The sequence below is a fragment of the Cyprinodon tularosa genome, unplaced genomic scaffold, assembly GCF_016077235.1.
Source record: "Cyprinodon tularosa strain WSP-4 unplaced genomic scaffold, ASM1607723v1 ctg975, whole genome shotgun sequence".
Taxonomy (NCBI): domain Eukaryota; kingdom Metazoa; phylum Chordata; class Actinopteri; order Cyprinodontiformes; family Cyprinodontidae; genus Cyprinodon; species Cyprinodon tularosa.
Window position 1 is genome coordinate 166951 of NW_024039757.1, and position 23772 is coordinate 190722.

Consider the following 23772-nt stretch of genomic DNA (forward strand, 5'->3'; position numbering starts at 1 on the left):
TTCAGGGATTGCCTTATTTGGTTCTGGCCTGTACTTTTGTCACACCCCAGAGGGGCAGGTAAGACGTGTCGACTGCTGGGTCGCTGACTGGACCGAACCTCAGCAGAGAGCCATAAACTGCCTCTCCTCAGCTGGAGGAAGTTGGGCTAGGGGCCGGTAACAGACAAGGCTTGCACTGTAGTCAACCAAAATCCTGGATGATTTTGAAATTCCCCCTGGACATGTTTTAGGTATGAAAAGTAGGACATGTCTGGGATAAAGAGGATGTCTGGTCACCCTACCATATCAACAATTTGATGTTTCAGTGAGTGAGTGCTTGTTGCTATGATGCGTCTTTGCTCAGCAGCTTCGCTCGTTGTAAACCAACCAATCAGCGCACAGCTCATCTAAATATTCATGAGCATACTATAAAAGGAAAAAAAAACTGTATTTTCATTCTGGGGCTCTTAACCAGGCTTGCATTAGGGCTCATAGAACAGAAACTATGCCCTTTTCAGACCTAGTAATTTTACACACCCTATTCAGAGACCTTAAGGACCAGCACTAACTACCCTATATAATCATTTTATGACCTATTTAAAACCATCCCGTTTAGTTTGCCTACAATTGATAAAATAGCTTGTCCTAAATAGTAGCTATTTACATGTTTGTTCCTGTGTAATGAATCTCCATATTAGGGCCTCCCCATTGAGATCAGGTCTGTTTCTCCATTAGTAAGGGAAAATTCAAAATCCCGAGGGGAGATTTCCTGAATCTCCAATCTATGTGTCACCAAAGCTGAAACTTTGAAGTGCAGAACCTGAATGTTTGAGTAAATATTGCAATGTATTGAACTTTGCTGCTTTTCTGTATATATCAACCTTTCTAAGCCCATTAACTTTTGAGCGTTATCTCAACACCCAGGCAAGCTAACAATAAGAAGTAGATTGGTAGATAAAAAAGCCGGGGGGGGGGGCACTGACATTTGACTGTGATGAAACTTGCAGCATGACGTCCCTGTTGGCTTCAGCCGTAATCATAGAGCAAAGCCAACTGAATCGGGTTTGTTGTTTTTATTTCCTTGTAGCATGATGTTTTTTGCATTCTGAAAAAAAAAACCATGAAGCTCATGTGATGTCATGAATAAATCAGCCTAATCCACATCCGATTGGATATAAAACTGATTAGCTTCAGTTGAACTCTGTGAGGCTTGAGTTGACTGTATCTTAAGCTTCTGGTTATTTACTGTAAGTATGAAGAGTTTCTGCAGCATCATGAGGATTTAGCTCTCAAAGCAGCTCTTTTAAGTCAACATTACACCGTGCAGAACTCCACCTAACTTCACTGATCTAAAGGCTGGTGTTTCAGTCTTCATTTTTTTTAGATTTTATTTCAGAAGAAGATGCTAATCTTAATAAATCTAAAATTTTTAATAGATCTACATTTTCTGATATAAAGAATCCAGCTTTGTTGAGGAAAGCTTTAGAGTTGGTCGTAAAGAGCTGACCGACAGTCTGACCGAAGGATGCACTTCCTGGAACGGATCGATGCCGAGCGGCTCGAGGTCTGCTGGAAGCTCTCCAGAGACTCTGTGTGTGTGTATGTGATGTCGTAATTAACCAGGTAACATGGCGGCCTGCAGCTTTTCTGTCTATCATCTCAACTCCTTGTTTCATCTTCAGATGTCATGTTTTTCCCTCCGCAGTTTGAGCCGTGTATTAAAATAGTTGTGTAATGTTTCCTGCTCACAGAGAGCTGATCAACTGGCAGCCCAGCATCTCAGGGGTCCATCAGCCAATCAGAGCTCCTCATCAATTTTTTGTTCTTTCTTTTTTCTTCTTTTGTCAAACCTGCTCTGAGCATCTTTGATCGTGAATAAACTGGAACTTCTATTATTAGAACAGAGATCATGGAAATGCAGACTTGGTTTAATCTATCTTCCAAAATGTACTCATTATTCTCACATTGTTTAGCCATGGAAGAGATATAATGAAGAACATGGTTGATTATGCTCTAAAAAATTGTCCTTACTCCTAAGCAGTTCAGTGGATCGTAGCTCATATCATCACAACAGAAACCGTTAAAGGTTAAGGTGCTTTTTTTCTATTTGTGTTTCCGATGTGAATTTTAAGAAATCATTCAACCCATGTATTCCCAGCGTAAAGTTATTTCTACCTCGATCCACAACTCATTCCTGTCCCTGCAACTTCGGTTGACTGCATAAATAGTTTAGTACTATTTGGCATCTAAAGGAGAAACTTGTCCCGTAAAACAGGAAGTGATTCTCAAGAGCTGTAGCTCATTCAGTGTCTGTTTAATTTGAGGCTCATTCCTCCTCCTTCTACCACTCCTCTCCCTCCTCCTCTTCCTTCCATCTGATTCACTGAAATATTTAACAAGACTCGGTCTATTTTGGGAATGTCAGTCATTCACCCTGCAGCTTGGAATCAGGAGGGCAGCGGTGTCAAACCTTTGGAATGACACTGGACATGGCACCGCGCACAGCTCTGCTGCTCTCTAAGAGATTCTAAACGATACATGAACAACTTACAAACTGGTCACACCTTAAAGGTATAAAGGACAATCTTTTATTTCTTGGTGGATCATCTAAATAAGTGGTCCTCCTAATAGTCAATAATTCTGGTGATATGTTTGCATAAGGCCGACCGACGTGCTCGTCCCCAGTTAGGTATCTTTTTATGAGCATGTGCAACTTCAGGAGTATATTTGTGGCGAGCTATGTTTCAGACAGTCATTGAACCTCATCTTACTCACAGCGGTTCTTTGAAAATGGCTGAGTCGTAAGAGAAAAAGTGTCTACGAAGTGTATGAGAGGAAAAGAAAGGCCTCAGAAGAGGCAGATATATCCCAGAATGCTGTGCGCGTAAAGCTCTCCTTGCAAAGCATTATGGGATTTGCTGTCACAGCGTCCCACCGTAGCTACCCAACAGCGGCGAACGATAACAAAGATGGTGCAGGTATCGCGAGGTGGAGGAGGAGTTACGTTCCCAACAAGTAGCAAAACATGGTGATCTTTCTGAACAATCAGTAAACTGAGTTGGATATAAAGTACACTATATCACTGTCAGCGACACAGTATTGACACATTATCAATACAATGTGTCAAAACATTAATGATGCCCCATCAGGAGCCAGGATTATCATTAGCAACCGTTTTAAAGGCCATGTTTCGGGCCGGGTGATAACATACCATCGTGTACATCTCCTATGTTAGTAATGGCATATGAGTAGCTTATTTTTGTAATCAAAACCAAAGATAGCGCTCCAAAGTCTCTGCCTTCTAAGACGTTGGAGTCGGTCGATCACCTTCAACCACGCCCTCACAGCTTGCAGTATCTCTAAAGAAAAGAAGCTTAACAGTAACGAGCAAAACCTTCTTTACTGCCTCCATCTGCTTCGCAAACAAAACAGATCCTGCTTGATGGTAGTTGTTATGTTTTTAGCATTACCGCCGCCTACTGTAGTGGAGCGGTAGGAGTGGCAGAGCTGAGGCACCACGCCAACTTGCAACCACATCACTAAGCTGGTTAGCATGATAATCTTGGGGCCTTTACTGTACTGGAATAGGAACATAAAGGATTTGTCCGGGTTCCTGTTAGCCTGGTTCAACACAAACAACAAGCTGACAACACCACTCTACACGAGGAAGTAGAAAACACAGCCATTTTACTTTTTCAAAGTATCCTCATGCCAGAGAGACAGTAATTTCTTTCCTGGAATTTTTCCACAATCTGTAGATAGTGATTATATTCATGACCTAAACCACCGAATGTCTCTAGATGTTTACGTTTGTGAACTCTCGCCAGCAGGAGCTGCTCCTCGCTTGCCAGGTTTTCCGTGAAGGAATTTCTCCACACAGTGGAGGGGCGTGGAAGCCCAAAATGATGTATTTCGGCAACGCTGACCTCACGGACATGTCGAGCATAATCCAAGCTATCTGCATGACCAGCCTCCACGCTGCTTTGCATGGCATCAGTGAGGACAAAATTTTCGCAGTAGCGGCTCTTGCTGCCAGCAAATGTAAACATCAAAAGACTCATAGATATAGCCACTATAAACAAAGTGTTAAAAACTCCTGAGAAAGAAATTGCTCTCACTCTCAAACAGCATGGAGAGGTTTTGATAAAGTTGTAAATGGCTGTGTTTTCTGATTCCTTTCTGAGCTCGCTTGTTCGTACAGGCTGCTGATCTGAATCCTGTGGCAATGGTCACGATAGAAACGTGTTTACCGAGAAGAACATCAAATTTAACTCTACCTGCTCCCTTTGTTTCTATATCTCAATAAAGCCTGATATTAATCTCTGGTGTCAACTTTTCACGTTGCCCCAGTGTTTTACTCTCTTTGACGTGAACGCCGAGCAGAATCTTCAGAACCATTCTGCAGCAGTCCCTGCAGGGAGCAGGAGCTTTGAACAATCCAGCAGCAGATGTCAGCAAGGCGGCTGCTTCACCACACAGACAAGATTCACAGAAAACTTTGGAGGAAAGAAAAAAGCAATAAATGTAGAAACCTGCGACCAGTAGCAGAGTGGAAGATGGGGCTGTAACAAATAGGCAGCAGTGATCCAGACAGAAACTGTGGCAGAAGTAACATCCCATGAGTCAGAGTGCAGCGTGAGTCATGAACTTCTCTGATGTCACTTTCAGTTCATGGTCTTATAAGAATAACTAAATGGATGATGTCATAAATGTCTTTATGACTACAAAGCTGCAGCGATAGAAGATTAAATGCGGACATTATCATTAATGCACTTTATGTGAAGTTATGATGGGTATAAAGTTTCAGCATCACGATACTGTTCATCACCCGACAAGCAGCACAGGTAGACACATGTTTTTATTCATTTTCATATTCTTATTAAAAAAAGAGCTGATGCTGTTTAACCAGCTGGTTGTCTGTGTTCAGCAGAAGCTGATTAGAGGTTTTAAAAATATCCCGCAGCTTTCCTTTGAAACCGAGGTTCTCAAATGTTTTGAGTCACAACCCCCAATTTAACATGTACTGCTTTCCACGTCCCCCATGTCCAATAAATATAATCATGCATTGCATTTATATAATCAGAGAAGCGATAACTCATAGATATTAGTCCTTATATCATTTCATTTTGAAACACAGTAAGATTCTTTGAAAAACAAAGCAGCATCAAGAGACTAACTTCCCAAACAGACCGACAATGGTCACTACATCCCATCATTTTGCTGTTAAAATGTAAAAAAAATAACGCAAACTTATTTTTGTTTTAATGAATTCAAACAGTAAAACGTACTAAAGTTTAACAAAACACACTGGAAGACAGCCCATGCTTTCAGATGGATAGGTGGGTACAAATGGAAACAGCACCTCAGCTGCAGGTTTTGATGCTGCGAACTCTGTAGCCATTGACAGCCAGAACTCCCCCATCATGCACGCAGAGAAAACGGTGTGTTATGTGGGATCAGAGGCGAAATCGAGCAGGGCGTCCTGCAGCTCTGATCACCAACTGCTCACTGTGCTGCTAAATTCTGGTCGGAAGTTACATGCATTTTGAGCATTATATTCTTGCAAAACAATTTGACTCCCAGAAATCATTTTACAGCCCTATTTGGGGTCTGGACCTCAAGGTTGAGAATTGCTGCTTTAAAAGAGGGCGGTCCTTAGCAGTCTTTGACTGGGCCACTGCAGCACAAATCTTTTTTTTTTCTTTTTCAGTGGTTCTGCTCTGGATTATCTATTGTTTATGATCAGTTTTGTAGATAAGCTTATTTTATCACAGGTTAATTAAATTCCTCTTATCTGGATCGTCTGTAAACTTAATGATGTTGTATACTCGGATACCAAACTGTTGTTTTTGTTTTGATATTTTTGATGATAATTTGAGGTTAAACTTTCTATTTCTTCGTATTCAGACTTCTCTAACTCATAAATCAAGCTTCTTTACTGGTCTTATTCATCTAGAGGACACTGTCCCAGAAGTTTGGCAGCAAACTTCATCTATGCTGCCATATTTTTTTTAGAGAGATGTTTTTTTTTTCTTTAAATCCTTTAACAGCTAGTCTGGTTCAGGTTTATGACTTTTTACCTACTGACTGAGTCTTTAGATCGAGCTCTCGGGTTTTTTGGTGATTTCTCTGAGCTTCCTGCTCTGACTAAGGGGCGGGTCATCTGGAATGTCCATTCCTGGGAAGTTTTGTACAATGGTAGCCATTAGAAATGTCCCCACTTTCCGTAATGGGCCCATGGCTTGTCCTCAGCTGGTCCCCTAAGATTCCATTTTTAAACATCAATCTTTGTACAAAATATTCTCTCAGTCATGATTTGTGGACATTAAGATGTAAAGAGAAGCACCTTCTCTTGGTCAGAACCTGTAATTCACTGACAGAGTAGAGTCAGAGTAAAAAAATTGCACACCCAGGATAAAGAGGGGATCACTCCAGTGGCTGGAAGGTAACTGCCATTCGGCTGCCATTTGGCTGGCATTTGACTGGGAAGGGCCATTTTGAATGGCTGCTACTGTAATAGTAGATGTTCTCATCTCGGTTACAGTCGTTCTCTCTGTTGCTTCTCTGAGGTCACTGCTGATGTCTTTCCATCCTGGGAGTTTTTTAAAACCTCTCTAAACCCTCTCTATTAACAAACCACAAAATAGCTTGTGTGGATTTCTTTGCTCATTGTTGATCAGAAATAAAATCAATCCGGAATCTTCTGGATTTAAACTGCAGCTTCAGCTGGTTTTCCTAGGTACTTTTTTTAAAACAAGATTACCCTTCATAATACCGACCTGCGTGGGAAGAAGGTCTTGGTGGCTCAGATGGAGTTTAGTCAGAAAATCCTGAATTTTCTCTACAGTCACAGTGTGATGATCTGAATTCTGTTTTGCTTAAGCTTTATGATCAGTAATGCATTTTCCTTCTGGATTTCCATCTTGGGTGTTTGGATCATATAAGAACATGGTCCATGCAGAGAAAGAGGCGATGAGGAACATGCAAAGAGCTGCAACGATGCAGTAGCATCGAAAACCTCTAATCCAGCTGTCAGTCACCCTGACAGAGTAAAAAGTTCTTCACCTCAGCGCACTCTGAACCAGCTGTTCTCCAATCTGTCTTTCTGTCGCTGCAGAATCTCCTTTCTCATTCTCTCTGTTTGTGTTCTGCAGATGTCGGGAGGGGGCTGACCAGCAGCTGTGGTGGAGGTCCCCGGCCGCTTTGATTACAGCTTACCTCAGGGTGATGAGAGGCAGATAATTAAGACTAGGTGGTATTCTCCAGGTTTGAGTCGTGCAGAGATAAAATCATGTCTGTATCAGAGCGCAGTTAATGTGTTCAGCATGTAAGAGCGACAGCATAATATTGGTTATCTATTTATCTATATATCTATATAGATAACACCTCAGCAGCTTTATTTATTTATTTATACATTGAGTTTTGTTTGATGAAAAGATAGAAAGATGTGAGGTGGAAGTAATCTATGGGTCTGAGACGTATCGGATAAGCTCTGTATTTGCAATCTTGGCATCATTGTATGTTTGTTCATTTGGGGGAAATTTATTGACTCCCACATGATGGATTTTTCATCCTTTTACAGAACGGGCCCTCAAAGTCGAAGTGTTTTGTTTGCAAAGCCTCGCTCTATTGTTCATGTATATGTTTAATATAACTCCAGTGTCGTGCAGAGTCATCGACTGTTTGTCAGCCACAGTTTGTGTCCTGCTGCCTGTAGAGACAAAAAGACAAGGAAGAATACAAAGCGAGGCAAAGACAGAGCCGAGTTTCTGTGACATTCTGGTTTTCTCAGGGCAGTGTATGACTCAGTCAGCATAAACTCCCTGAGCTCAGGGTGTTTTAAATTTTCCTTTTCTTTTTTCTACATTTTATCCCACTATTTGTCCCTAAGGATACATGTTTCCTCTCTTCAAAGCTTCAGTAATTCCTGCATATTTGCCTCATTCTGTTTCAGCAAATATCAACAGAGTCACTCGTTTAAAAAGAAAACAGTAAAAAGATGTCAAGTCGGCGATGTTCAGAGTAATTTACCCCTTGGTTGATTTCATTCTTAACTTGAGCTGCTATATTGCATAACTCTGCAGATTAATGGAGCGTGGCTAAGAGAACTGGTGGCTCACAGTTAGATGAATTTAGAAAACAGAAGATTTCACTTTGGAGTCACCTTCAGCTGCTCGGCTTTCAGTTCGCTTTCCAATCATATGAACAATGTTTCCCCGAAACACTCAGAGAAAAAACACACAAGACATTAATATTTATTGATGGGATGGATTGTATGTTGTCTTTGGAAAACGCAGCGTGAACACGGCCATGGTGTTCATGTTCTTTGTTTGCTTTTCTCTAACAGCTGCTGCTGGATGCATGTGATGTAATGTGACGGAAATTTAAAGCAGGAATACATGATTCAATTATCTGAGTTAATTTATTTTAAGACAAAAAAAAGCATAAATTCTTTGGTTACCATATTAAAAGTCCTGCAATGCTGTGAAACATTAACTCCTGGCTTCAAATCCTAGTGTGGTATGGAAGGAGGGATACATTTAGATCATGTTACATAGACATATGTTACATGAGTGTTGTCAGTTTCTGATTAAATTTAGAATACAAAGCTTCATTTTCTGCTGATGAAAATATACCACTCAAATATATCGAAATGTAACAATTTAAATTCTTACTTCTGATAAAACAAATGAGATATATTTCAGACCATAGTCCACTTAACCATTAAGTTGTTTTAAAGGAAGTCTTTCATGGATCCAAGTAGGATTGGAAAACAGAAGGTAAATCTTAAACAATTACTGAAATAATCTTGTTGAAATAAAAGTATATTTGGAGAGATTGTTTTAACTTTTTGTCTTGCTCTTTATGCTCTTTATATCAGGGCTGCAAACGATTATTTTGTAAATCGATTAATTTGTCCATAAATTTTTCAATCAATTAATAATTGGATAGCAATTTTATTATGTTTCTTAAAGAAGACTTTTTTATGAAATGAAACCAGGTGAAACTAAAACTTTTCCACTTGAGTAGTTCTAGCTAAATGCTGCATTTATATATATATATATATATATATATATATATATATATATATATATATATATATATATATAAAATATATATATTTTTTTTACAATTTTGATATAATTACTGCTAAAAGTTGGTTGCTCTGTCAGCTTAAGGCATGTTTTAACGTGTCTACGCTCCAGTTAGCAATTAATCCAATTACTTAAATTAATCCATAACTTTAAATAGGTTTAATTCAATAATCGATTAATCCGATTATTTGTTTCATCCCTACTTTATACAATAACCCAGTTTAAAGTACTGACTTGATATTATCTGGTTATTAAGCAAAGCTAAGGAATTGCTTGGCTATTGCCTCTGCTGCTGATCCAGCCTCTCAATTTAAAAAAAGAACAAACTGGCAGCAGCATGAAACAGACAACCATCTCTTATGAACCAGACAAAATGTGTATTAGTGACTGAGAGGGACTAAACCAGACACCGATCAAATCCTAAAGGTTTGCCTAACCTTTAGACCAGTTACCAACCCAACACTGGTGCTTGACTGTATTAATCCACATCTGAGAGGTTTGACTGGATATTTCTGAAAAACACAAAAATGTAGAGACAGAAGACCTAGACCTTAAAGGTATATCAAGATCTGGGTCGGGAAATGAATGATTTTCAGAGGGTTGATAGTATAATATTTAGGAAATAGTGAAAAGTTTTAATAGTAATAAAGCATTTAAAGTAGCAAATAAAGTATTTTGTTGAAGAGTGAAATAGTGAATATTGGAGATGAATGCTGCATGTTCGGACCCCAGCATGTGGCAGAGGGTCTCCGACCTTCCAACAATCGGCCCTCAGAGCAGTTTCCTCTGTGTGCTGCTTTGTCTGAAGGACAGGGTGCCTTTGAGTGTTTTTTTAGGGCGAAGATGATGAAACATGGTGGGAAATCTATCTTTCAATATCATGTTTGACAGTTATTTAAAAGTGGAGGCAATGAACTGAGGAGTAGGTTTATAAAGCAAAGGGACAGAAATTGGCTGCTGACCTTTCACCCTCTGTTGTTGGTGTGATGTTACTATTTGAACAGAGAATCGCAGCGGGAAGACTTATTTCACACAGAGAGAAAACCATTTCCAAACCACCAGGCTCTCACAAGACTGAGCCTGTTCCCTGAAGCATTATGATGGGGGATTGGGAATGTTTGTCCATCTTTGCGTGAAATTTAGAGTTTGCAGTCAAGATGTTTTCATCTCTCTGCAACAGATTGTAGGTTATTTTGACATATGCATTTAGGATATTTGATAATAATCCATTATTTGGATTCTGGATGTCTTTTTTTCAGTCCCCTTCGGTGCCACTGAGCAGTTTGTGTCTTCCCTGCTGCAGACAGCAATCAGATAGAACCCACTTTGGCTGAACTGGGAGGAATTCTAATGAAGAAACAACTGAAATCTACTTTTTTATTAGTATTATTCTATCTGATTATTCTATCTGAATTTCTGACCTTTGGATTCAAACTTTTATGCTCCTGATCAAAGGTTTCCAGTATCTCATCGTAGGATTTTTTTCTTTTAAATGAATATTTATGCTTCACAATAAAAGCATTTGCTTTTTGATACATTTCAAAAACAAAAATGATGTGTAAAGGTTTGAACTTTTTTCTGGATTCTTTCTAATCCTAATCTGCTCAAAATTACACAGGTTTTATTTTTATATTTTTTTCATGTATGTAGCCATGTTTTTTGTACTTTTCAATATAATATAAATATATGGTTTGTTTCTGATGGAAAATTTGAAAAGTGTCTTTTAAAAAAGCTTTACCTACCCTTTAATGGATGTGATTTTGAAATGATTCACGCAGGCAGTATGGGAAGTTTGAATCACCAAAGACTCCTGGATAGAAGTCAAAATGTTTATTAAAACTGTGGGAAATTCCAGTTGCCTGTAATTTATGACTTTTGTGATCCATACTTTTATGGAGATTTCTTTGATGACTTCACAGTAATCAATTCAGTTTATTTCTATAGCGCCAATTCACAACACATGTCATCTCAAAGACACTTAAGATTTCACCAGATCAAACAGTCAGATTGATTCAAAGTTTTCTATCTAAGGAAAACCAATTGAATGCATCGACTCATTGATTTAAAGGCAATCCCTCACACCAAGCATGCTTGTAGCGACAGTGAAGAGGAAACACTCCCTTTTAACAGGAAGAGACCTCCAGCAGAACCAGGCTCTGTGTGAGCGGCCATCTAACGAGGTTGACTGGGGTTCAAGGAGACAGAAGCAGAGATAGAAAAACAAGCAGAGATACAAAAGGCAAAACCAGAGAGAGTAGAACGTTAGAGATTGAACTAACAGATTCTGCAGAGTGGAAGAATAGAGATAGAATGAAGCAGAGTTATTAAAAAGGGGTCCCTATGTCCTCCAGCAGTCTAAGCCTATAGCAGCATATCTATAGAGATAGCTCAGGATAACCTGAGCCACTCTAACTATAAGCTTTATCAAAAAGGAAAGTTTTAAGCCTAGTCTTAAAAGTAGACAGGGTGTCTGCCTCACGGACTAAAAACTGGTAGTTGGTTCCACAGGAGAGGAGCCTGATAACTAAAAGATCTGTCTCCCATTATATTTTTAGGAACCACTAGTAAACCTAGTCAAACCCATACTATTATTGCTTTATTATTTCCTGTTTGTTCTTTAAGATTTCTTTTTAGTAAAGAGCTCCAAATCTTTGAGGTTTGGGGGGCTCTGTACCATCACCCTCATCTTTTGCTCTCCTAGAGATTCAGACTTAAGCTAGGACTTTAACTGGTCTCTCCATACACTAATATTGCTTCCAGACAGATTAAACGTGTTAAAATAAAGATGACTCCACCATCTGCCAGGGGTATTTAGTGATGCAGAGGAGATGATGATGATGATTATGATGATGTCCTGCCATATGAAACATCTTTTAAAGCTTCTGTCATGAATCCAATTGGATACGTGAACCCTCCTGTTGGTAGAAATGTTAGTTTATGTATATTCTTGGACTTGGGAAGGTCCTGCTACAAGTTTAAGGTCAGCTGTGTTCATCCATTCCTAAACCTGCTGCAACTAAAATCATCATGGGTTCGAAACGTCCAAGATTCTACCATCTAGTTATTGATTTAAGGTGAACTTTGTTTCTAATCCACAGGTTATATCTGTAGAACAACCAGTAGTTTGACATATCAGCTCAGCTTCAGTTTTTCAGTGTTGAGCTTCTTTCTCAGTTCATGGTGATGTAAAACTGGAGGACAGTAGCATTGGGGTTCCATCTGTCTTGGACATGGGAGTTTTTCTCTTGGTTTGCGGCTCCCGATTTTCCTTTTCAGTTTCCTTTGGTCTGAGGAGACAGTTGGACTTGTAATGAAAGCTACTTAACCTTTATTGCAACTTCGCCAGAGTTTTAACCTCCTCTCTGTTGGAACAGTGTCAGAAAACCAATCGGTTCAGATAGCCTTTAGTATTTTTGAGAGCAAGAATAGTCAAATACACACTGAGGCAAAGTACCTAACCATGGCGGTGGTGTGGCTATTTGTTGGACTCTGGATTTTAAAAATCCACAATAATTTAAACTTCTCCTTCTTTGTTCTTCGGTAAATTTATAGATCATTATATTGATAAGGATTCCTTTAACCCTAAGTAATGGCTGCAGTCATTCTGCCCAAAAAGTGTGAGCCAACTTACCAACTTCCCTCTTAAAAAAACAGAAACCCGCTTTCCAGATGTTTCAAAATAGATTGTCTCGTGAAGTTTAAAACAGAGGATAGTTTTCAGCCATACTGCTGTCTGCTGCTAACCACTCAACGATGCTTCACACAACTTTAACTGAAACAGAATAACTAAATAGCTGTTAAGAACTGATCAAATAGAAACATGTTTTTCCTTAGTGTCTTTATGGGCTTTGGTTGTTGAGACTTTATGTTCTTAAACATTTTGTTTATGAATCTTTCAACTCTTTGGATCTGTTTATCCTCTTCCAATCTATGGATAAAATGTTGTTTTTACTTGATTATTTCTGATAACAGTTAATGCCGAGCGTCCTGCTCTAACAGTCTCAAGTGTTTCTCCTGAATGTTGATGCACTGAGTGCCAGCTATCTCTCTCTGAACGCTTTCTGCTGTGAAATCTTCCTGTAATGGAGTCATGTGACCTTTATGATGATGTGTTTGCGCTCCTGTCTGTAGATGGATGGTAATGTAGCTGGGTGTGTGTGTGTCAGTGAGCCGGATCTTGAACTAAGAGCAACTTCCAGTTAAAAGCTATCGATCCGTCCATCCCTCTCAGTCTCTCTCCTCGGGCTGCTGGGGTCTCTCGCTCCTGGGGGGGTCTCAGATTCTAAGGGCCATTAATGTCTGGAGACAGAAGGATGGAGGCATCGTATGACCCTGCAGAGGGGGTGGTGGATCATCACTGATATGGAGAAGTGTTAGTTAGGGTCAGGTTACAGAGTAATAGGGACGAAGGATAAAGAAACTGATTTCAGAGGAGAGTGCTGAACTGCAGGATGGGAATTGACAGGATGATGTTGGTGCTGATGGGAGTAATTTAACACTTCAGCTCGACTGAGGATCGTCCTTCAGGTCGACTCCCGGGTCAGATCTCCATGATGGTACGTTTCATACCCTTATTTGAAATCACAGATTGAAGTTTTTGGCTTATTTTTCAGAATACCTTCATTTTTACAGATTACTGACATTTATCTTTAACTTTCTAAGTTATTGTTCCAGTCATGGTCAAAGGATTTTATAGTCAAACAATTTCTTTACCAAGACTTCGTGTTGTTGTTAGTTGATCAAAAACTTTATTGGATTAAAAATATCTTTATAACAAAAAGCACTTTAAGCTACTCAATTAAATCTCTGTTGTTTGTGATTATCCTGATTGAAGCTGGAAAACAGTTAAACCCCAATTATGCTGCGTCTGGCCTCGCTGCTCCACCGCAATAGAACGCCCAGATGTGCTTCACGTGAACCTGCCCGCCATTATTGCGATAGATGCAGAAATCAGATCAGAAGAACTAATTCTTAGGAAGTTTGAACAATTTATACTGAGTCATTATTAATAAAAAGACTCAAAAGGAATTTCAATTTGAACTTTTAGATTTGAGGATAAAGACTCAAGACTAACAAAACCATGACTTTGTTCCTCTGTTGACAACATTTTTTTTATATAAATAGATGTCTATCTGTATATATAAGAAAAAAATAATAAAGTAAAGGTATAATAAAAACAGTTTTAAGAAAAAAGTTATGACTAAATATTAAATTTACAAAGATAAATTCCAACTGTTAAAATAGAAATATATATATTTATATCTAGTTTATAAATCAGTTATTAAATACATCTCTGATTACAATTTTTTTTGTGTTTAATGGCTAGAGGTGTCAAGTTACAAAGTACAAATACTTGATTACCTTACTTAAGTAGACATTGTGCCTATCTATATTTTAATGGAGTAATTAATTTAAAACGCAACTTTTTACCTCTAGACCTTACATTTTGCAGATATCTCTACTTTCTACTCCTTACATTTTTTTAAATTAACTTGTTAGTGTTGTTTCATGTAAGTGAATTTTCATTATTGCCTGTTGGTATTTAAAAAGCAAAAATAAAACAACATCAAAATAATTTGCGTCCTCCAGACAATTAATTTCTTTGTGGACTCGGTGCTGCCCCAACTTGTTCTCCAAAATAAATCATTCTTTAAAATGATGCACTGTTATCATTAGTTAAAAAACTAAGAAAATACACTTTCAGCGGAGTAAAGTGTTTTTAAACACTTGGATTTATACTTCTACTTGAGTGATAAACATTAATGCATTTGATACCTCTGGTAATTGCACTCTAATTTATGTGAAGGAATTATTTTGTCCCAATGGTAATGGTTAAAAGCCTTTTATTTTGGCAGGATTGATCCTCCATACGTAGAAGCGGGTGTGACTTAAAAGGTAGGGATTTGTCTTGTAACCGGTGGGTTTCTCCTTCAAGCAGAGGTTGCCTATAACCTCATCTCTGTTTGGTCCTTAAGCAAGACCACCTTGCCTGCTGTCAGCGGTCAGAGGGCCTGATTGTACTGCAGCCTCGCTTGTGTCAGTCTCTGCCAGAGCAGCTGTGGCTACATGTAGCTTATCAGCGGGAGAATCAAAGAGTTAACTGCTTTGGAGTCTTCAGACATCTGCTTCATAGTCATTCACCAATTTATTCAATCATTTCATTGAAAATATCGACTTTCACATAGTGACCTGGTTTCAGAATGGTGTAAGTACAGGTGAAAATGGTTACAGATAGAACAAATGTCTCCTGTCACTGATACCAAGGAGAGCCTCTTATTTAACAGTGACCTGCCACAGACCCCCCACACTCACGCCCCGATTTAGCCATGCTCTAATGACGACATTCACAACATACTGTGATCCCCTGCAGATACGATAGATGGCTTCAGAGCTGATTGAAGGACACGCTTTAGTGCTCATTTAGCTGTAGCTCTGCACCCAGCTATTACACTGTCATCAACACCTTCCTGCAGTCTATCAGCTGGGAAATGTCACTTTGTCTACCTGTGTGTGTTCTCAATGGTTCACAGCCCTCCTCTTTGTGATTTTGGAAACTTGATCAGATCCGCAGGGGAAGCTGAGGCCAAATCCTCCTTCAATCACTCTGCTGAACAGGAGATAAAGTGGAAATGAGGGTTTTCAGCATCCAGACAGCAGATGTTTACCTTCTGAAGCCTCTCCTGTAAAATTATCTAGCCTTGTTTCAGGAAATGGATGCCTCCACTGTTCTGTTAAAGCAGAAAATGTTGAGAATGGTTTATTCATATCCTCCATCAGATCCCTGCAATTCTTCCTATTTTAAGCATTTTACTTTGGTTTCATCATTGCTAAAAGATTGGGTTCCTTTCTGGCTGTAAGGCACGTCCATCTGTAAACAATAATGTCACCTTTTTCGACCTTTATGGTATAAAACAGCCTGTCTGCAGGATGTAGGTCAAAATAACTTCTTTAACACCCTGTTAGCTCAGAGACTTGTTGTTTGGAGATAAGATAAGCTTTATTTGGCACATACCCAATTATCCAGTGCAGTGTGTAGTGGAATATATTGGGGCTTTTTTTTACGTGCGTCCAATAATCACATGAAAATATCCAAAGTGTTCAAATATATATATATATCTACATAAATAACCATCTAAAAATTGGTAAAAAAAAACAAACAGACAAACTGAGAATGTTGTTATGAATTCTACAAGGTATACATTTAAAAGAGGAGTCCAATCAGCAAGGAATAATCAATGCATCATTATGTGTACCTAGAACTAATACGTCCACAGTGATGTAATGAATTTAGCGTTAATCAATAAAAAATTAAAAACGACAATTTTTGTCATGATCACTGAGTCTAGGAGCGGCCATTTTTACTTCCAGCAGTGACGGTAAGCCTAGCGCCATTCTCCCCGCTTTGCAAGCAAAATCACTGGGAACTACTAGACACATCTGCAATCAACAACGATTATTGAAGATTTCCAGAGGACTTCACCATTGAAATTCACCAGAGCTATAGTGAAACTGACAATGCCCACGTGCATGGCAGTTGGATGTTGTAATACATCGGGTTAAAGTGGAAAAAAAAAAAGTTATTCCAGCCTTCTGATTCCTGATCCTCCACGGACGGCTTCATTGCTAACATTGAGGTGGGAGGATTTGCCATCGAACGTCTGGCCAGAGAAAAAAAACATGTAATATATAGCCAACATTTGGAAGAGGAATGTTTTCAAGATGACTTGGATACAGCACTGGGACTTGATCAAGAGCCGATTCCTGAGTAATTTATTTTTAACATTGCTAAATATAAATAGTTTTTTTTTTCTTCTTCAGAATCAGAATCAGAATCAAGTTTATTGCCAAGTAGGTTTGCACTTACAAGGAATTTGACTTGGTGTATATTCTTGAAGGTCATATTATTTTATATTAATTATTTTCAATTTGGTCATTTAATCCCAAATGCCAACAAGTTTGGACACAGCCATAGAGGGAAAAACCGACTTATCTCGACACCCGAAGAGAATGTTGGTGACAATTATTCCACAGTGGTGAGAAAATAAAGCTTAAAGAAGCAGTCTGAATTAAAACTAGATTTATTTTGTTGCTATGGGGAATGAGTACTCTATCTGAGATCACAGTGAGATGAGTGTGTGTAAATAGAGCTGCTTGATGTGTTTGTGAACTGATTTGTCATTATGCTGACTAAATCCAGACTGTCATGTGCCCCCAAAAATAGGCCAGAAAAGAGGATGAGAAGCAGTGATGTGTTGGACCGAAAGGCCTCCAGGCTGACTTGAAAAAAGTCCAAAGGAGGAAGCGGTTCAAATGCACTTCCTGGCATAAAAACGTCATAATAAAAACAAAAAAACACATTCTAATATTTTGTTGGACCAGCTTCATATGCAGCACACATTCAATGTGGCACTGTTTCAATAAGCTGCCAAAAGTCAAGATTTATTCCACCTGGTGCTGTGTTAATTATTGTCCTTTACCAAGATCTTGCATTGATGAGTCTGACCGCTGCACAAAACCCCAGTCAGCTTACCTCTTTCTTTGATCCCATGCTTTTGATGAACATAGACCAGATCAGCTGCAGCAACCCCAGATCCCTAGCACTGGCCCCGAAGGCTTGACCGGTAGGCAGTGGTCCTGATGGGTGCATCACCTCACCTGCCTCACTTCTTACCCTAATGCGACCATCATACTGGAACAAAGTCTAATTTTATGGTCAGGGTACTATAAAGATGCAACGAGTGTCGGATAACTGCGATATTGACTAATAAGCTGGATCGGATATCTGAAAAAAGCTGCTGATCCAACTTGGTTTGGTTATTTCTATTTGTTTCTGTCATACACAGCAGAAGTTGCAGCAATCTATGACATCAGTTTTATAATCGTAATGCAGATTATGTCATTAGGAGAGCAAACAGCAGCTACTGATTATTTATGTCTGTGTTCATTTGTGACCAATGTTTATGTTCAGCATGATGACTTCACTCACATGGCAAGACATACAGTTAATTAATTTAGCATTAGCTGTATGCCCAATATCTATGACCAGAAATTGGCCAATATGCTAAGTCAGTGTTTTAGTATCAGATTGGATTTTTTTTTTAATGGATGAGTGCATCTCTTGCAGATTGGAGTCTTTTTGTCCTATCAGCCTCACTGATTAGTTGTTAACGGCTTTTCTGTCCAAATCCCAAGAGTTCCCTTCACATTACAGTATGTATGTGGAAATATTTTTGTTTCAATATTAAACATAGCTGGTATTTCTGCTGGTGTTTTACTTTGATTTAATTTCACAAAATGTTTAAATGAATCAATCACTATACTTCTTTTTTTTTTTTTTTTTTTGACCAGATATATTCCTAGAAGACCATTGGTTCCCACTGTCCTTCCAAATTTGGGAGTGTTTGCAATCTGCTTGGATGTTTTACCAAATGATGTGTTGAGGTTTATTAAATGTGCAGCAAGTCATTGCACCTGTTGAGATTGAATAACTTGTTGCCAGATGAAATATAATCACCAATTCAGTAATTATCCAATGGGATAATTACTGTGTTAAATCTAAGTTGGAATCTGAAATGGCCAATAATGGATGGAAAAGAAGGTGAACTGGTCAGCTGTTTATTTCCTTCCATTATCCTTTCCAGAGGAAAGTGAAGTACAGAATAATAAAGATGCAACAAGATGTAAGGATGCTCACCAAAATGCCAGGTCAGTTTTACCAGAACCTTTCAGCAAGTTTCCCAAAAATATGATTCACGAGGGAAGCTTAGTAAACTTATACCTGATCTAATTTCCCTTCAACTTTTCTGTCAATAAAATAGCAAGGTTGATCTTGAACTGAAGAAAAAGTCATAAAGTATTTACTGTATGAGTTGCATCTATCATTATGAGATAGATTGGGCCAGAAGTGAGCAGGTTCAAGAAAACATCCTTCCCCACAGCAGCACTATTGAGCTGCTTCTGTGATTCCTCATGCCAAATAGACATTTAGTCTTGCCAGAAAGCCTGGATTGGTCTTCCTGGGCTTTAACGCTAAGCGGAAGGAGGCAAGCGGGAGATGTTGTGGTCACTTGCTGCTTTTGATTCAGAGGGACAGCCGATCTACTCTGAACTCTTCACCCCTTCTGCAGAGCCCATGCAGCCTGCAGAGGAAGCTCATCTCAGCCAGTTGAGTCCGGGGTCTTCCTCTCTCATGGAAGATACACATCTCTTAGCAGTAGGTGAGAGTTAGAGTGTCAGAGAAAAAGTAAAAGCTATGTCTTTATGGGAGCAGACGTTTGGATTTATCCCTACATCTCTGATGGTCTCAAACTTTGTGTCTGTATTGCAACCTATTTGACTAATAAAAAGGAAAATATTAGAAGAAAAACATCCTCTGCAGCCAGAAAAAATGTTTGAGATTTACAGCCCAGTGATGATCTTTGTCCTCGTGTTCCTAAATTTGGACCCAGCTTAACACCTAACCCGTCATCTTTGCTAGAGCCCAATTTCCAGACTAGTATCTTTAGTGGTAAAAGGTCTTTGTGGAGATGTTGTGTTTTATTTCCATTCTTCAAATGTTCCTCCTTATCGTAATTTTTCTTTTTTATATATAAACCAGAGGTCATGGATTAGCAGACTGTCCAAACCTGATTTAAAACATTTAGAAATTACCACATGTTGTCTGACGTCAGTTTCTAACTTCACTTGCGCCGCTTCTCCTGTTAATATGGTAAAGCCCTCCGGAGCGTCCGGCTCCAGGCTGCACGTGATCCAAATCAGCCAATGAGCTGCTGTCAGTCTGGGTTGCTGCTGCTGCTACTTTTAGACACAGCAGGCAAACCTGTGGCAAGCCGGGCGATGGGGAAGAAGGAGAAGATGATGAGAAGAAGAGAGCAGAGAAAGTGTGGACTGCTGGAAGAACTGTGGTGAACTGGTGAAAGAAAAGTGAAATGGCGTGCTCAAAGATGACCCTGCACATTTAGAGGATGTTTGGCTCAACCTGCTGCTGTGAAGCAGGATTCTCCACCATGAACAGAATCAAAAATAAATCTGGATCCAGGCTCAAAATGAGCTCCTTGATATGTGCTTCAGAATGGCTTTGTCTCCATTCAAACCCAGGTTTAAAGCCTTGCAGGGCAGCATAAAGCCCACTGCCAACATTAAGACAGAAAAAAGAAAGAAAAAAAAGAGTCAGTTCAGGTGTTTTATAAAATATGAGATATTTTGATTTGAATCAGGAAATTGTCTATTTACCAAACTGAATGATTTTTCTGTACTTTAAAAAACACTTCAGATTTTAAAATGGAAAAATGTTTTTTTTTTTATATAGATTTTTTATTTAAAGATTCAATGTATAACATGGATGCATAAAAAACTCATTTTATTTCCGTGTTAAATTCTGTTTAAAGTAACAGATTATAATTAAAAATGTCTGTGGACCTTTACTGGTTAATGATTTTCTTTATTTGCACCCGGCTGATTTTAATTGGTTACCCCTGATATAAACGGTTAACTCAATGTCTTCTTGTTTTCCATAGTTTTTCTCAGTTCAGCTCATGTTGCAATAGTTACCAATAGTTTGAAGAATGTTTTCCATCCTGCTGGCTTTAACAAAGCTGCTGAGAGCAAAGGGGGACTCAGGGAATCATTAAAAATCAGAGTAGCTCAGCAGGAATCTGTGGTCATTAATCACCATCACTAACTTCCCACACAGTGTTCATTGTGTCAGGAAAGAGATTAGGAATTAGATTTAATGTTTATGAAATGACTTTCCGTGCTGTGTTATGATTTGATGATGTGAAGGCACAGCTGCCATATCTGCTGTAACTAATCCTTTAAATGGCAGAACAGAAAGAAGAGGATAGAAAACATTTAAAGCAAAGTTTGATCAAACAGATTCTGTTCGACGGATGTCAAGATCCTGTAAGTGCGATGACAACAGCATAAAAAAGCAAAATCTTTCATGAAGGCTGATGGAGAAAGGAGAAGAGAGCGATGAGCGTGGAGAGGCGGGTTATCGTTCTGAGCAAAGACAATCTGCTGCAGACCCCAGAATAACGTCATTAAGTGTAATGAGAAACACGAGGAAACCCACAATGATCCGTTATTAGCATGACAGACGCGGGTGGATAATTGGGAAGATATTGTTGTGACAGCCGGTGAGACGCCACTCAGAATAATGAAGTGCTGTCAGTGCGTCGGATCATTAAACCATCGACACCAATGTACACCCCAACCATCAACTCAATCAGGCACATTAGAAACTCAATGATAAAGAGTTTCCATTCAACTGCTACACAATTTCTGTATTTACAATCAGGCCAACCCCAACCCCATCTCACACAGAGCTACTTACGTAGGTTTAGGAATCCTTCAGGACTCTCCATTTTCTCATTACATTTATCATTATATAAGCAGCAATATTCTATGATTCTTTGTGGACTTGGTGCTGAACCACCTTTTTTTTCTCCGCCACAAACCAAAATAAATCATTCTTCAAGATGATGTAAAGTTAAATTTGACACTGTTACCATTAGTTATAAAACTAAGACACTGAAGTATACTGTAAGGAAGTTATCTTCCAGAATTGTAGAAAAATGTTCCTTTAATTGGTAGCGCAGGATTATTTTTACACTTTAAGTAGTTTTAAAAAAGCTAATTTAAAACTTTTACTTGAGTAAAAAGCTTGAGCTGATTCTCTAACTTCTACAAAAGTGTTTTTAAACAGTAGTATTTATACCTCTACTTGAGTAATAAATATTAGTACTTTTGACACCTCGGCCCAGCACAGAGACACAAGTTTGTATTTCTATCCATATTTGCACTTTACATTGACATACATTAATTTAAATTCCTTTGTTTATGCCTAAGCTTGACATTTTCCCTTACCATTTCCAGTATACAAATCTAAATTCTTAAGTTGGTTTTCACCATACATCTACACTAACTGTCTAACATGACAAATCGGGGTCCATCACATTAGCACCCGCCTTTAGTCCCCACTAGACCTGTTGGCTATCAGAAAGTTAGTAAATACACCAAAAAAGTCCTAAATAGGTAAGAACGATAACAAACAAACAAGAGAGTCGCCAAACTTAACAACACCCAAAGTTCATTGGAAAATAATTTTGATATAGGTCGGAAGCAACAGACTACTGCTTCTTACCTCAAAGTCCCAAATAAATGTCTTGATGGTCTGGCTGTTGATTCCCTCTTTGGTCTTTTGTTGCAAGGCATGAGCTGTTATTTCCTCTCCAAGAAGCAGAGTTTATGCATAAAACTTGGTGAGTTTCATCATCAGGAAAGTAGGTAAGAAAAAAATCAAAGCAAAAGGTAAAAAGAGCCATCAAGATCATTGAGTTACTTAAACTAAAGACGCAACTGAACTTAAACTGAACTTTGGTTTTTATATTTGGTTTAAAGGAGAATTCCGGTTTTTAACACTTTTAGCCCATTTTCTGTAGTGTCCAGGATGAAATCGAATGATCGACACCAAAATTTTGACAATTGGTCCTGTCTCTGCTTTTTGGCTCATGCAGAATCCCCCCCTGGCTGCTTTAGAATGGCTTCCATAGAGCATGTCCGATAATGTCCTTAAAACAACCTTAAACGTTCTTTTTTTAAAATATGCTACTCACCGGGTCGTCAGCGCTGTTCAATGACGTTCCAAAAAAAGTTTCGTAAAGAAAAAACGTTCCTGTAGTGTTTTATTTAGCATTTTGTAAATCCCATTGAGTTCTGTTGGAATAGTCAATATTCCCCTGCCACCGGAAACGGAAATGGGGCCTGTTTACACAGTTGTAGTCTTTTCGCTTCACTCTGTGTACTCCGACGTCGAGAATCAAGAATCCACCTTTCGTATTCCATTTTCAGAGTTGTTTAAAGTGTTAAACAGAGATGTTAGCACCTCGACGTCGGAGTACACAGAGTGAAGCGAAAAGACTACAACTGTGTAAACAGGCCCCATTTCCGTTTCCGGTGGCAGCGGAATATTGACTATTCCAACAGAACTCAATGGGATTTACAAAATGCTAAATAAAACACTACAGGAACGGTTTTTCTTTACGAAACTTTTTTTGGAACATAATTGAACAGTGCTGACGACCCGGTGAGTAGCATATTTAAAAAAAAGAAAGTTTAAGGTTGTTTTAAGGACATTATCGAACATGCACTATGGAAGCCGTTCTGAAGCAGCCAGGGGGGGATTCTGCATGAGCCAAAAAGCAGAGACAGGACCAGTTGTCAAAATTTTGGTGTCGATCATTCGATTTCATCCTGGACACTAAAGAAAATGGGCTTAAAGTGTTAAAAACCGGAATTCTCCTTTAAGGGGAGTAATCCTGACCAATGGCAGCTATTGGTTAGGGTTGTAAACTGCTCCACTTGTGAAGAGCGGTTTCATCAGACCATTTAGTTAACAAAAATTATTTAAAAAAAGAGAAATGGGAATTGATTAAAACTGAAATCAGATTAGTGCTTTGAGATTAATGCATTTCATAAACCTGGATTCAGCAAAGACATCTTTTATCAGATCAAAAAGTCACTAACTCTCTGCTGCTGGACTTCCTTGATGAAGCGGTTTATATACAAAGGCTGTAATAAAGTGATAATTTCACTGTTATTAAGAAAAACACAGTTGTGTTGACTGCTGGTAGTTTGTTTAGGCTGTGAAGCTGCAGTAAAGTGTGTTTAACACAAAAATTGTTAGTTGGAAATGAAG

The 23772-nt window shown here is 38.8% G+C and overlaps 1 protein-coding gene across 5 annotated transcripts in view; it reads left to right on the forward strand.

Moving 5' to 3' along the window:
- The window catches only part of LOC119776993 (poly(rC)-binding protein 3-like), a 133273-nt gene that overhangs the window by 27228 nt on the left and 82273 nt on the right, over positions 1-23772 (forward strand). Inside the window, exon 1 of one of the 5 annotated variants that reach the window (XM_038275717.1) lies at positions 13345-13630. The exons of the other annotated variants lie outside the window; for them this stretch is intronic. The gene's annotated coding sequence lies outside the window, so the exon portion shown is untranslated. Of the gene's footprint in view, positions 1-13344; positions 13631-23772 lie in introns of those variants that run through there. 5 annotated transcript variants of the gene reach the window in all.